A 15736-nucleotide genomic window follows, 5' to 3' on the forward strand; every position below is an offset into this window, starting at 1 on the left:
ACAAAGCTGAAGGAAAGAGAGTGGAGAAGAACATGAAATTGGCTTTGGAATCAGGGAGGCCACCTGCACTGAAACAAGCAGCCCTACAGGCTGGATACACAGTCGACTACCATCGGGTCCATCTCGTGGCTTTGAACTTCTGGCCTGTAAAAGTGATGAACCCCAGCCATAGCTTAGTGAGAAGGCAGAGATGTCCTACCAGAGATGTCCTACCAGTAAAGATCTGAAATTAATCAATATTTTGATGACTGGAGATGGAAAGCAGCTGTTCACAGCATAGTAAATACAAAAAATAAATACATAAATCTCTTTACTGCATATTCTGTAGACCATAACATGGAATACAATACTGTGGTGCACATCTGGATAGGGCATTTTACAAATGCAGTGGATGCTGCTGAGAAAGAGGGAGAAAGGAATCAGTGGAACCTAGAGGAGATCTGACTTCTTAAAAGGTCAAACACTTGGAAACAAATCTGAGGTGTCCTGAATCCTAATGCAATATCATTCTCATTAAACTGTGTCATGGCCTAAAGCAAATGCTCAGTATAACTGCGTTTTTACTGCAGCCATTTTAAAATGATGGCTCTTGTGGCATCCACATGTCTCATTTGTTATATACAGCCATGCAAGCCACGCAGATGACTGTTAATGTTACCCTCTCTCCCCCTCAACTATTAAATAAACTCAGAAATTACAATGACATTAAAAACACTTTGAGCAATTTTATGTGATCATTAAGTCAGAATATTCCACTCTGGAGGCTTCTGCTATTCAGCAGCCTTGAAATTACTTAGATCAATTAAGTGCGTTATATTTTATATGGAATATAGGGATGTATTTTTTTTTTCTTTTTGACACTATGGGGAAGTATAAATAATGAAAGAAGGTGGATCTCCAGCAATCTCTCTGTAGTCCTGTACTGCTTTTCTCACTTCTGAATGTTTTCACTTGGTTAGCCTTTCTTTTTCATTTCATTTGACATAGAGTCATATTTCAGTATAATCTGAACATTTTAGCAATAGGAAAGCTTATAGGTTTTCCTTAATCTGCCATCTCCTTATTCATAGATAATAGACAAATAAGCAAGCATAAAACAGGATCTTTTCATGAATTCATAGTACTTAACCAGAGCGTTGAAATCAGAAGCCCCACTTATTATGTATCCTGGAAAAGAATTTCCAGAGGATTCTTCATTGTACTGTAGATCTGAGTTACCATCTCCAAACACTGCCTGTATCCACTGACAGAATCTGTGTCTACTTCATGGGATGGATCTCTTCATGCAGTGTTGGTGTCAGAGTACTGAAAAATTGATTATTATGGGAGCTAGAAACAGCTAAAGGGCAGTGGATGTGTCAGGCAGAGGTCAGAGTGATTTGCTGATGCAGGTCAGTGGTAGACTCAGTACCATAACCCATGTTTTTAATAGACAACATCTAAAGCATAATGACCCTTTGGAGGGAATGACATGTGAAAACTTCACCATGAAGTAAAGACTATGATAAATAATTCACAGCACCAAGAGTGTCTTGGTCAGCTCATCTGCATGAATCAGCTAATGGTGGTGACTGTTTTGAAAAATGGTGTTTTGTAGCTGAGAATTTGCTCTATCAAGTAGAGTTACTCTGCTCTTTGTTGTTATTTCCATGTGAATAAATAGGAGGCATCACTTTTGGGGTGACTTATTCTACTCCGAATAGGAGCAGTTTTCTTTGCAGTTAATCACAAACTTTGTTGGTGGTGATTACCAATTTAGGAGAATGTTTATATCCTCCATTGTAGTCTGGGGATATGACCTTGCAGGCAAGGTCATTAGTCATTAGCCAGTGATTACTGCCCAGGTTGAAGGATTAGCTGGTCAAGTACAATGCAAGTGTGACTTTGGGGACCCCATTAGGTGCAAGAGCTAGAGGAGAGTTTTCTAGCTTACAAGAAAGCCATCTGAAAGACTGTGTAATTAAATTCATTGTGTTCTGTATCCATCCTGCAGAACATAATAGGACTTACCCAGAAAATAGATCTGATAATGTGGTTTCTCATGCCGTGCCAATGCTCATGCTGTTGTGGAGCCCAGCTACTCAATTATAGTTGTGCAGGATTAATTAGTCCAATTCTCCATACAGCTAATACTCAGTGTAAATGAAGAGGATTAGCAAGGAGTTATATGGTGACTTATGTGAAAGCAAACACTTTTTTTATACAGGAAACTTAGGACATATGAATTAAAAACCAAGGGATTTGCATTCAAGTATCAGTGGCTCACTGCAGCAGGTATGGCTGTGCATTGCTTTGGCAGTGAAATGTGCTTGCAGAGATAGAGCTGTGCTCTGCTAGGTACAGCTGAAACTCCTTAGGTATTTCCAGAATCATCACCTTTTACATTATTAAGCCCAGGAGGGGACTCACTGTGAGCTTCTAAGGGATCATTTATAATATGGATGTTCCAACCTGCTTGAACTACATAGTTCTAAAAAGAATATTTTAGGAAATTTAAAAAAAAAATAAAAAACCGGTGAGCATTTGGTGATAATCTAAAATTGCATAGCAATGCCATGAAAGTTCTTGTTGTAATATTCTAATGATAAAAATCTTCCCTTTTAAAAGTGTGTGCCTTATCAGACAGGCTGTTTAATTCCAGATTCTAATCCCTAGGCGTACTGTAACTTTATCAGATCAGGTTTCAGTAGTGAACTCCCCCCCCCCCACTGAAATCTCTGTGAAAGTGGGATGGAGCCACCACATCTCTTCTATAAACAGACAGATTGAACTCTTCAAATATTTCTGTGTTGGGAATGTTTTTCAGTACTTCGCTCATTCTTCTTTTCAGACCAATTGGCTGTATCCTTCCTGAACTGCAGTCACTAGACCTGGATATGTTAATCCTGCAGCATTATCAAATGTTGAGAAATTGTGGCATTTTGATCTCTACTCAGAATTCTCTTGTTTATATTATAACATTTTTCACCAGAGTCTTTTGTTGGTAGCACCACATTGACTTGATTCAAGAATGTTCTAACTTGTTTTGAATTCTCTGTCTCATTTAGAGAGTCTATAGCTTTGTTTAACCATCTTTGTTCCTCTGCAGTCTAGTCTTCTAGGGTACATCAGCTACACATAGAGTTTAATGTTCAAGGACCTTTGCAGTAGGAACCAGGCTCCTATGTAGGCTTATGTCAGGCATGCTGCAACTTTACTTCCTTCTGAACCAGTCTCCATTTGCTTCCAAAATGGTTCATGGCATTTGCAATCAGAATCCCCTTATGATCACTCTGCCTCCATGCCATGGTACCTTTAGCAATCACTTTGTATAGAGTTACTATATTTTTCTAATAAGAAGTGCTATGGAAGCTTTTATGTTGTTTTCTATTTTTTATTTGGTTAATACACTTAGTGTGTGCAAATGCGCGTCTGTGTAATGTTCTGTTAATGTGGCATTTATTCTCCTTTCCTTCCAACCCCTCCTCAAGGATGTCTGCAAATCAATCTGGTTTTGTGTTTAATGCAAGTTATCAATCATCTTTTCAGGAGAAAATGGTTTCATATTAAGGGGAAGGAAACATTCTAATGTATTCGTTCTATTATTGTTCCTTGGAAAAGATCCAGATTTGCAATAAACCAGTGATTGGAAACGCACAAAGTATTTTAATATCCTAATTATTTTGATTTAACTTCCTCTAATAGTTTAAATTGATTCTGAATTTATTTAGAAGCCATTACAAAGGGGTTCCCCCCCCCCCCCTCCCCCCACCAAAGTAGTTCAGGAAAACAAACCTAGCTTAAGCTAAAGACCAAGTATATTCTTCATTTTCCAAGCTGCCAATTGTATGAGAGAGTTAGCTTTTGTGTGAGACAGCCAGGTGGAAGCAATAGTAGGGAGAAAAAAGAAGCAAACAAAGCTGCTATAAATACATTCCATTATTTTAAAATTCATCTGAATTAAAAAAAGAAATTGCTACAATGGCAATTTTTCTGTCTTCAGGAGATGATAATCAGACGCCTACTCACTTCCTACATTGTTGGCACTAACACAGACTTGACTGGAAAAAAAGACCTTCTGAAAAATTCCATCTTTCCCTGCCAGCTTTTTTCCATGTTATCTCCACTTTTACCCTACTGTTTCAGTCACAATCTTTTTACATAATTTTATTCAAAGATGAACATAAGCAGTAGGATACATTCTAGATTTGGATACTTTTCTGGTATTGGCCCCAACAGCCTAAGCCCTCTATGTCAAATGCCAGCAACAAAAACAATCCAGTGATGGCAGCTTAGTCTGCTTTTAAAGGAGGGCTTTAAGGCTGAATGTGCTCAGCTGGGGCTGGAGAGTTTCAGGTTCAAATACATCCATTGCTGTGATGGTCAAACCTACATCCCCTCTCATTCTAAAGAACTCTTGTCCATTAGGTTACTCAACACTGCTTTTCCCTCATGTTGAAATTGCTCGCTTGAAACCTAAAAGCAGAAAGAGAGGTTCTGGGTACAGATAGGAGAAAGAAATGGGCCTAAGTTCTTGTGCTAATGCCTCTCCATACCCTTCAGTACCCAGGGAAACATTTTGATGCCTTCCCCACATTGACAGCAACCCACTTGTAGACCATGTTAATCTGGTTTATGTATGTCAGTTCAGGTTATCTTTTTTATATTCTAGCCAAATAATCTTTTATGCTTTATTCAGAACTTTATTTTGGGGGCTCCTTTTCAAACTCCCTCCAACAAGAAATTACGACAGTTTTACATGCTCCTGACCCCACCAGAATCACTGGCGTAAAATCAAAGCAGTGAAAGATGGAAGAAAAGTGAATAGAATCTCTATAATAAGTTAAGAATTTATGTCCTGCGATTATGTTGAAAATAGCTGTAGCTTGACAATTGCTATTGCCTATAAATGAGCATCCATGGATATCACATTACTTATGAAGCTATTTCATTATGACCCAAAAAGTTTCTCAAGAGCTTTGGCTGAGCCTTACTTATAAAATTAATTTTGAAGTGCTAATTTGGCACCATTTTTCCAGTACACATGAATTCAAGATATAAACTTTGACACGTTCAGATTTTTATAAGAAATTTCAAAAAATATTGAAGTTAGCTTGAGAAATGTAGTTTTAAAATAGAAACATGCTACAATTAGATTCATCATAATTTTAGTGCTTTATGTAGTTGAGATGTTTCATGTCATGTTATGTCATGTTTGCTGTTTATGGCTCCCTGAAAGGAGGTGGGGGTTGGCCTCCCATGTTACAGCTCTCGGATGAGAAGTGGTGGCTTCCAGTTGCAATGAGAACTGGTTGTGTATTAGTGAAAAATTCTTCTCAGAAGTGTTGATGCACTGCCACGGGCTGCCCAGGGATATGGTCATCATCCCTGGAGGTGTTCAAGAACTGCAGTGATGTGGTACTGAGGGACACGGTTAGCAGGCATGGTGGAGATGGGTTGGACTCGGTGATCTTAGTAGTCTTTTCCAACTCAAAATGATTCTATGATTTTATAAGGTCACGTGAATGAAGTTCTTGATTCTCTTTCATTGTACCATTTTGCCACCTAACTTTAGGGCAGAAGTCTGCACTGCCTGCATTTGCTTGCTCTGGCAGTGAATGCGTAAGTGGAAGTAATATTCATTTCTGAAAAACAGTCAGGGAATGGACATTGAAGTTAATGAATATCCTCTTAAGAGATAAGTAATAAACACCAGACTGTACATAATATATTTAGGAAGAAATAGACTATTATAGTATTCTTTCTTTTGCATTACATCTGTGTTCAGATTCATTAGCCTGAAGATGAGGAATGTGGGCTCTGGCCTAAGAAGATTACAAATCTGGAACATGAATTATGACCTGGAGCATTCTGGAAATGGGACACTGAAACTGGACCACTCTAAACCTTGAAGTGCAGAAACTCATGGTGAGTGAATATAAGATCAGACTTGACTATGAAGGTCAGGACATAACACCTGGAGTAAGGACAAAGGGAATTCTAACATTTTCATTACTGTATAAGGAAATCACAAACAGGAGGAAGAACTAGAAAGAACATCCTCCACATCCTTCATGCATGCATTAATCATCAAGATATTATGCAAAAAGTAGGCAGTAAGAAAGCAGGTAACTCTGCTTCAGTTTGGACCATGCTGCCAACATCTGTAGTCCAAATGAAATGATTCCATACATATCCAGACCTTAAATACACACACGTACAAGGGAGTTTTTTTCTTGTTGCCAGGGGAACAGCCTGTGTGCTCTGAGGTGCTCGGTAACAGATAGCAAACACCCCTCAGGACTGCAAGCTGCAGTTATACCATACCTGGAGCCATTTTAGAAGGAATTTCTGCATTCTGGAATTTGTCATGACTGTTATTTTGTCTGTGATGCAGTAAAGGGTGAAAAACATTTGTTGCAACTATGAAAGATGGTGCTGGTAGAGTAGTCCGATCACAATGCAAAAGCATTTAGTTTAATGGTGATAACTTGTGTCGTGTTTTTTATATATGTATATTTATCTACCTATCTACCTGTCAGATAAGCAAGTCTATGATTATCTGTATTTGTCTGAACTACTGAGCTATGATCTAAGTTTTCTATTGATGCAATCATCTTTTCCCAAATCACTGAACATTTTCTGAATCCCTCAGGATGTTACAACTCAGTTTCTTAATGCAAAATTTTCTTTCTTGAAGTTAACAGGGAGATAAAGTATATCTTTGTCCCTCTGCTCAGTCCTCTATAAAATGCGCCTAATCATTGCAGTATTTTCTTTCTGACTGTAGTATCAATGCCTCATTTACTCCACATTCTCTCTGAAGAAATCCATTCTTACAAATGAGGCCACTTCAACTTTTTTAAAGTCTATTGCCTATCCAAAAAGTTGATAGATTTTACAGGTGTCATGTTTACTCTTTTTAAAAAGATGGAAGATATTGGGAAGTACCCAGCCCATGTGAGATGTGGTTCTGAGGAAAGGGCTGCATTTGGATTTGCATGAGAGATTCAGTGTACAAGGAATTTTCTTTTTAGGTGCATATTTGTGACTGAATGTTAGTTTTTTTTAGTTCTGTCCTGTATAAACAACTACTGAACCTAAAGAAGTTCCCCTACTCATAGAATCAAGGCTGAAGATGCACAGCAGAGCAAGAGCATCCCTTCAGCAAAGTGGAGGTAAAGGTAGCAGCTGGTAGCAGTCTTTATTGACAGTCTTCATGGAGTGTGGATTTATGGTCCTAAAACTATAGCAGATCACAGTAAGTCAAACCCTTTGTGTCTTTCACCTATTACTAGTGCATATGTATGTGATGTGTATACATAAGATATTTACAATTGGAGTTGTTGTTTAGCTCTTTTTACACAGCAAACTGTTCACATTTCTTTCAAAAGAGTCCTTGGATGCGTGCCTAAAAACAAATGTCCAAATTCCTTCATCAAACTCCTCTCCTCATTCTCTGCCCCTCCCTTCTATTCAATAATAATGGAAACAATTTTCATCATAAGCTAAACACAACTTAATTTCTTTGCACTTTATGTGAAAAAAAATAAATAAATCTTGCAGCAAACTAGATAAGGTAGAAGAATAGTGCATGAACTGCTGCCATCTCTTGGTTATATTCATCACTCCGAGTATTTTAGAGATATTCATGGAAATGAAGAATATTGGGGCAGCTCATAGTGTTATTTTCCCTTTCACTTGCAACCTTGCAAATGCAAATCCATTTCTTTTTTTTTTTTTTTCCTGATGCTATTGTTGAAATTATGTTACAACTGTTAAGGTAACATTTAAAGGTCTTCCATCCACACATTTTGTGTGCTTAAGCAATGATGTTCTTTGTCTTACTTTGATGGGTTTGTGGTCTGTTTTTATTTCAACCTCTATCTGTGTTAAGCTTCTGAGTTCTGTTGCAATTTTTGTACAACAAAGAGAGAGAGCGTTACTGCTTTGGCATTCTGACTATAAAGGGCATAAGAACAAATTAAGGGAAGGGAGCGGGTAGTGGGGAAACACATCTGCCTAAGTGAAGCAAGATAAATTTGAAACATAATTTTTTCCCATGTCTGAAGGAGAATACGCTAATTTTATGCCCTATCCAGATGTGTGCACTGATTAAAAGCTTGTCAATGCTAATGGCATAACTCCAGTTGACTTCATGAGTATTTAGATAGTTTCTGGTGAAAATCATCAGTTTTCCATCAAAGTTGTAAGTGAAATTACATTCTCCCATGCATATTGATCACTGCAATTGCTGCATGTGAAATCAGTTCCTGATTATTTCAGTAGGATATCAGTTGGCCTTCTTAAGGTCAACTGATGTGCATGCACAGCTAAAATATTCTGCCTGAGCCCTCCAAATCATTATATAGATATAGGAATACAATCCTGTTTCTCCCAGTGACTGTCACAGAGTCAAGATTTTCACCTGTTTCTTGCTTTTTCCTAGCCCTGGGTCTCATTTCTGTCGATGTCATCATTGCTTATTAACACCACATGTTTGCTACAGCCATACCTCAGTAGGTCCTGTAGCTGTACCATGGCTTATCACTTCAGATAGTAATGGAGATGGATCAGCTATTTGTACCAAAAATACAAGAGCAGAAGGTCTGAGAATCGCCTAATTTGAATCACTCCTGAGTTAGGCCAAAGATTTCATTAACACCAGTGCTACAATAAGCAGATACACTCAATTTTCCGAGTGTGGATTATCCACGTTTTATCTTTTGGAGCAGAAGAAATTAGGGACTGCCATTAGTGTGACAACCACTTGGTTAACATGTGCAACTGAAAAGTTGAACAGAGGTCTCATAAAATAGTTTCTTTATCTGGAAGACCAGGAATTGCTTGATCTGCTCCCTATATATCTACAGTCATAGCTGAAGATCTCCTTCCAATGGGATGTACATGATTCTGCAGTTCTGGTCTCATTTAACTGCCTTTTTATTGTTGTGACTAAATAGTATGATTATATACACACTCAGCTAAAGCCCCCGGCATTAAGTTTGAAAGAACTTGTAGAAAGGAACAACATCTCCCTGTGTAGCAAGTTCTGCTTCACTGGTTTTTATTCATGAGCTTTTACATGACAACTTACTGCAGCCTGATTTTCTTACTCACTGAAGTGATTAAAGCACTATTGCCCTGGAGACTCCTTGTTTGTCTGCACATATCATTGCTGCTGTCTTATCTTCCTCCAAAGCAGGGACAGAGGCCTGGTGTGCTGGAAATTTGGCATGATGATGTTTGTTCTCATTTCATAATAGAGCCATTCTGTTTTCTCTCTTATAGGTTTGCTGCAGTTTCTTCCTGGTAACTTTATTAAAGGATTAAGAAATCTAGAAGATTAAAGAAGAAGAGCGTGGTATGTCGTAGAATCATAGAATCACTTGAGTTGGAAGGGACCCTTATAGGCATCTGGTCCAACTCCTCTGCAATGAACAGGGGCAGCTACAGCTCTATCAGATGCTCAGAGTCCGGTCTGAAAAGTGTCATAAAGCAGTACTTCACCCTCACAGTGGTTCAAAGAGAGCTAAATAATTGAGTGCATGAGTAGAGAGGTATTGCCCTATAGTGCCAACACATGCACTGTGATACAGAATGCACTGTATGGCACCCTGTGTTGCAGGGCATGCTCAGGACTTTGGCATCTATGCACAGCAATAATTATGGCTTTTAGCTCACATCACACATATGTTGATGGAGGGGGGATAGGATGGAAGGGGAAAAAAAAGGCTGAAGTAATGTGTGACACTTAGGTACTAGACAACACTGAGCTTCAGCCTGGGAGCTCAACTAAACCAATCTGCTCAGCAGATACTTGCTAGAGTGAGTGAGCAGAAAAATGTGTTTTGTTTTGTTTTGTTTTTCTCATAGCTTTTAATCTTAATTTTGTATTTGGTTGTTGTTGTTGAACAAACCCAGGACATGTTTAAAAAACCGAACCCTAGAAGGAAGCAAATTCACATTGTCAGATTATTTCTGGATGTGGACGCCTAAAGTACAGCTTGCAAATTGTTCCTCCTCTGTTCTTTTTTCCACCCTGTCATTGGACTAAATGCTAAAAAATGTTATGTCATTACCTTTAGTGTTCAAGCTCAGACAAGTCCTAGTGTCTTCCAGAGCTCCTCTGAAGACTCACCTTTCCTACACTGCTGCAGCAGTAGAGAAAAGGAGAGAGCTGTGTTCTTCTTCATTAATCTGGTTATTGAATGAGATTTCTCTCATGAGAAAGCTCTGTAGAACCCTGTAGAATACTTTTTTATTTTCTAGAATAATTCACTTCCTTCTGAAAGCAAATTGTCATGCCTAAAAGATACAAGTGCTTTAATTAAGGATGGATTGCTTTCTAAAGGAATTTCTCCAGCTCAAGCTGGGCACCACTAAGCTTAAAGCAGGAACTGGACTGAGAACTTCCCACAACAGACCACGGCCTCAGCTGGTCAGCACAGCCTGACTGGAAGGACCTTCTCAGCCCCAGTGCTGCAGCACTGAGTTTCAAAAGATTCCTGCTACAGCACATCATTTTAGAAAAGGATCTGAGACTGAATGATGTCTTTGCTGCTCTTTGGAACAGCAGGTAAGCATGACAGGACTCATGTGAGGCATCCTCAGCCTTCTGTAGCAAATGATGCTGGCTGCTATATATATAGCTCAGCCTTAGGTAGATAGATGGATAGATTTTCTGCTGTTGTCCATCCATCTCAGGTTAAAAAGAGAAGTAAGAGGAAATAGAGATGTTCATTCTGGTGAAAATAAAATATTTAAAACTAAACTACAAAAAAATAAAAATAAAATAAAAAAAGGCAGAGGACAACTGGAAGAAGTTCTTTCAAATCAGTTTACAATGTAGTTCCTCCTCTCCCCAGAAATAATTCTTTGAAGTATTTAGAAACAGTGGGAAGAGAGAACTGTTTGGCCTCAGCAGTGAGGGAGCAGGTGTGAACAGCTCAACTTAGGACATTGCCAGTAACAGGTACATGGACCTAATTACATGAATGAGGCTTAGCGCTTACGGTCTTCAGATAGATGAAGGTTGCTGGTTTCCTAAATGGCCAAAGAATGAAATAACTTTTAAAAAAATAAATTAAATTCATGTGTAAAAGAATGCTTTATTTATTTATTTATTTATTTATTTATTTATTTATTTATTTATTTTCTTCTTCTTCTGCACAGCTGGGAGGGTAGAAAACGTTTCCCTGAAGATATTATAATAATGTTGAAATGCAATTCCCTGAGTCAGCTGAGTAATTTCAAATCCTGACTAAGATATTTAATTTGAAGTTATTTAAGTGGTTACTTGGCTGAAAGGGATTCTGCAAACAAGATCTACTTATGAGTCTTTGGGCTAAGGAAACATTCTAGTGAATTTAATTAAGAATGAGATTCTTTACCAGCTTCAATCCATTAAGTAACCTGCAGGTTTGTATCTTGGTAATTAATGTCTGCTGGTTAACACAGTAATCACGGCCACATTTGCAGCAAATAAGGACTTCAATCAAGCAACATCAACACAGTGTATACAGAGGTTCTTTTTTTTTTTTTTTTTTTTTTTCCTCCCCCTCTTTGGAGGAACTTCCAAGATGTATTTATACATTTTATTAATAGACCTGATGCTACTTACCTCATAAATCCACAGTGTTACATGCTGGTGTTGTAGGACTGAGCAAGATGCAGAAGAGGAGGCTGTCAGGCAATTTCTATTAGTAAAGCTTACTGATAAGGGAACTGGGCTTTTATTGTTCCTTGTTGTTTCTCCTGAAAGGCTTTGAGATGCTATTTTTGAAAAATAATAATAATAATAATAATACAAAAAGGGAATGGTTTTACTTGGGAGTTTGCTGGTCCTTCCAAAAGCAATCTATTGACCCAACAGGGAAGAGTAGGAGGAATGCTGAAAAATGATGCTATAAAATGATCTATGCTCACCATAGGTGTCCATTCCCTCCCTCTCACCACACCCACAGCTGGGAATTGCTCAGGATGTCTGTGACAAAGAAAGCTGGAGAAAACAAGGTAAGAGTAAGGAAGGGGGAGGGGAAGGGGAAGCATCAGCTACTGTATCAGGTTTTGTGCTATATCCAGCAATCAAATCAGAGCAAGTCCTACCAAGAAAATGAAGAAAAGGTTTGTTCTGATGTCTCCTTCCTAACATATACATAGAGATATACAGATATAGATATGCAGACCATGCAGCAGTTGAGCAATGTAGTTCATTCCTATACTCTTCCATTCTAGATTCAAGCGCTCAGGATCAGGGTGTAAATCAGACAACCAGCCGATGGGAGTGGAACAGCACACAAAGTAAGTGCTTTCATCATTCATATTTGCTGCCAAATTCCATATGGCAATAGGCCTTGACAACTCTGACGGTCTCTTGCATCTGGATTTGTATCAAATTTTTTAACTTCATCTGTTCTTCAGGAAAGAGAAAGCCTTTTTAGTTCTTTGAAAACACGGTTCGAATGCACACAAGAGGTCCTCTATTTGCTTCTAAAAGTCTCCTTTTCATTGTTACGTTTTTCTGTCCATTGGAAAAGCACTCAAATATTCAAAGATGCCACAATCAAAGGCTAGCTGACATCCAGTCAATCCCACCAGCAGGTGTCTGCAGGCATGATGCTTGTAGACATGATATTAACGTTCTTTCAGGCATCATCTGGTGAAATAAAAATCCAGAAGAAAGAGAGCTCTTTTTTTTTTTTTCCTAATTAATTCCCTAGGCTGTCAAGTCGTAGCTTCCTAATCATTTAATTTGCCCATGATTTTTCACTAATACAACTAATACAAAGGAAAAGATAGAAAGATCTGAAAATTGAATCTAGTTCCAGAGCTAGAAATACCTGCCATCTTATTTTTCCTCTTTGTGTCTCAAGACTGGAAAAATATACCTTGTTCTCTTGCTATAATTAGAATTCCAAAAGGGAGTCAATGATCTGTTTTTAGAATTTTGTTTGAACGAGTCAACAGAATAATAATGTTGGTTTCTTTGTCTATTATTGCCATTATTGTTGTTATATATTGTCATCCCGGTTAAGAATAAGAAATAGGGGAAGTATTACATAGATGAAGGGAAAGTTTAACTATAATGATGGACTGAAGGTAAATTCCCTCTCTCTGAAATCAGAAATCAAATAAGAAAGAGAGAAATATGCAACAGTTACAAGGAAAATAATAATTTAATGAAAAATGTTTAGATTAATATGGGAACAAGTTAAATTGCTGAGGAGAGATCATAATTTCATTCTTGTTAAGAGTGGCTGAATGTACTCTACTGTATTGTAACGTTCACTGAGGAGTATCAGCAGCAGGTCTTAAGTGTTGAACTCCCCTGAGGGTGACCCTGAATTTTCCATGTAAGAGTTCATCCTTAATCTTCCTGTAGAAAATGAAGATTTAATTATTTATTAAATAGCCGAGGAATCTTAAAAACCACTGTAAAGAAATGGCTTCTCTTTCACAGATAAACGCTAATAAACTCCTCAGTGCAAGCTGGTGCAAAGATGTGGCAAAAATAACCAAACATGAGAAATAAAACAATGTGGATGATGGGTCAGCCTTTCTGAGGGGGTGTTGTTGGCAGCTTAACTACAAAGCTTTCCTTTGCAGCCAAATCCAAGGTCAGATGATCACATGGCTCTGACTTTGATTTGGGCCTAACTAAATGTGAATGGAGATTAATATCTAGACTGATGTGTTTTAGGACTTCAGGTGAGGAAAAAAGTCTCTAGACTTTCTCTTGCCCATGAATAAATGTTTTAAAGAGTCGAATCATCAGACTGAAATTAACTGCTTTCTGGAGCACTGAAAATTTGCAGTAAATCATTTGGATACATGTTGTCTTTCAGTTTGTGACAGTTAAGCTTGTCAAGATTTCTAGACCCTAATGGAACATAGATAATTATCCAAATGAGTTTCCTTGCAATTTCATCTGTAGTGGAAAAGACTTTTATGTATACAAGCCAACACAGCGGGGGGGGGGGGGGGGGGGAAGGGGGGGGGGGAAGGGAGGAAGCCTCCTATTCCTTGAATGGCTGACTCTAAGTTTTATTCAAGAAATTGGTGTCTCAGAGGTTAGTCACCCCTGTGCTGTGGCTGCGCAGCAGGACCTAGAGAAGGATTTTTGTTGTACCTGGAGAAAAGAGATGGGAATTCAGTCCCTCAGTCTGGTGTTGCTCTCCATTGGCAGAATAAGGCTATGCAGAAAGGGTTAGGAACCAAAGGATTTCTCCCTTAAAGCTCTTTGTTACACTACATTTCATGTACATGTATTATTCACCTTCTGCAGCAAGGGCCAAGACAGCTGTCAGTTCAATCTGCATTTCAGAGCTCTACCCTGCAGCTGTCCCTGTGTGATGTGTGACATGGGGCATGGAGTGAATGGCCCACACTGTAGGCTGGGGAGCAGTTATTTGTCAGGCAGCTCTAGTCCCAGAAGCATCTCTAAAACCAGCTTTGTCCAGGGAAGGCTGGAGGAGGGTTTTGTTACCAAAAGCAAGGCTTTTTCCCTTGCATCTATGTTGTACCAAACACAAGGAACTGAGATGCTCTCAACAGCTTTGCTTCTTCATTCTTTTCCTACAAAGCTTTGAATGTAGCTTCTTGTCTCTGCAGCGAGGTGGATACTGAACCTCACATGTAATGATTCTAATTGGGATCTTTCTTAGTATACTTGTAATTAACTTAAATAAGAAGCACAATGTTAATGACATCCTAGCTAGAGATATTTGTGTCTGGGTTCACTACAGCCTCAGAGAAGCTGAGGAATACCAACAGTTGTCTGGCTCCTGCTCTGCATACATATGTTTGAGCTATTACGGCTTTGTGGAAGGTCATTTTATGGACCTTAGTGATGACCTGTTCTCTGAGCACTTAAAAGTCATGGGTAGATATTTGACAGGGATGTATTTTAGTCATGCTGCTCTCTAACACTTGTAACATTTCTAGGGAAAACAATCTTCAGATCACTCAGTCTTACCCCAGCAGCAATGAAGCCCTCTGACAGACAGAACAGTATGGAGCTCTTGCCCTGGAAGACTGGCTGGTATCCTCTGAGTCTCTGCAGCTCCTTGGTCTCAAGGTATTACCCCTGTGTTGCATTAGGATATTTAGATGTTGGTCTGCTCCATCTCATTCTGATCTCTTATACACAGGGGTGAGTTCTTTAATGTCTGGTTAAGATCCACTTTGTCAAAATAACTCAGAATTACAGAGTGAGGCTCAAATGCAGAAGTGGTGAGAAAAGTCATTCTAATGTTTTCTTCGTTTTATTCAATTCACTGTCTGTGTGTATAGTACCTAGAGCTAGGATGCCTGTAGGCTGCACCACACTGCAGATAACAAGGAAGACATCTTGAAATCCTCACATTAAGAAATGCATTACAACACAGATTTCCTCTCAGTCCTGCTTTAGTATAGTGAATGGAAACAGATAACCATATTCCCCTGTAGGAAATAAAGGAAAAGAAAAAGCTAAAGTTAAAACAGCAGATGAAATAAATCTCTTAGGCTGATGACTCAGTACATGATAGCACTTTGATCTTAACAATCAGAAAACAATTTGACTTCAGTCTTTCTTCTGGGCCAGGATCACAACAAAATTTTAATCTAAATGGTTCTGTTCTAACTTGAGTAGTATTTATTCCCAGCCTTTACCATTCTGTTTCAATGAGATGCAAAGATTGCATCTTATTAACTAAAGGAAGATAAACCTTTTTTTAACAGCATGAAGACGGTAGCTCTGCAACCAAGTGTAGCA

The 15736-nt window shown here is 38.6% G+C and overlaps 2 long non-coding RNA genes across 2 annotated transcripts in view; both read left to right on the forward strand.

Moving 5' to 3' along the window:
- Nucleotides 1–10775, forward strand: part of LOC107316053 (uncharacterized) — a 238372-nt gene extending 227597 nt beyond the window's left edge. Inside the window, exons 6-8 of the long non-coding RNA XR_004307777.2 lie at nucleotides 5768–5907; nucleotides 7052–7240; nucleotides 9271–10775. This is a non-coding gene — a long non-coding RNA (uncharacterized LOC107316053). The remainder of the gene's footprint in view (nucleotides 1–5767; nucleotides 5908–7051; nucleotides 7241–9270) is intronic.
- Nucleotides 10776–11903: 1128 nt separating this feature from the next.
- On the forward strand, nucleotides 11904–15601 carry LOC146759985 (uncharacterized). The gene is made up of 3 exons (XR_014948925.1): nucleotides 11904–11994; nucleotides 12217–12282; nucleotides 14926–15601. It is a non-coding gene; the product is annotated as an uncharacterized LOC146759985 (long non-coding RNA).
- Nucleotides 15602–15736: the final 135 nt, after the last annotated feature.

This window comes from Coturnix japonica, chromosome 8 (genome assembly GCF_054131305.1).
Source record: "Coturnix japonica strain WE chromosome 8, WE-NBRP24, whole genome shotgun sequence".
Lineage (NCBI taxonomy): Eukaryota > Metazoa > Chordata > Aves > Galliformes > Phasianidae > Coturnix > Coturnix japonica.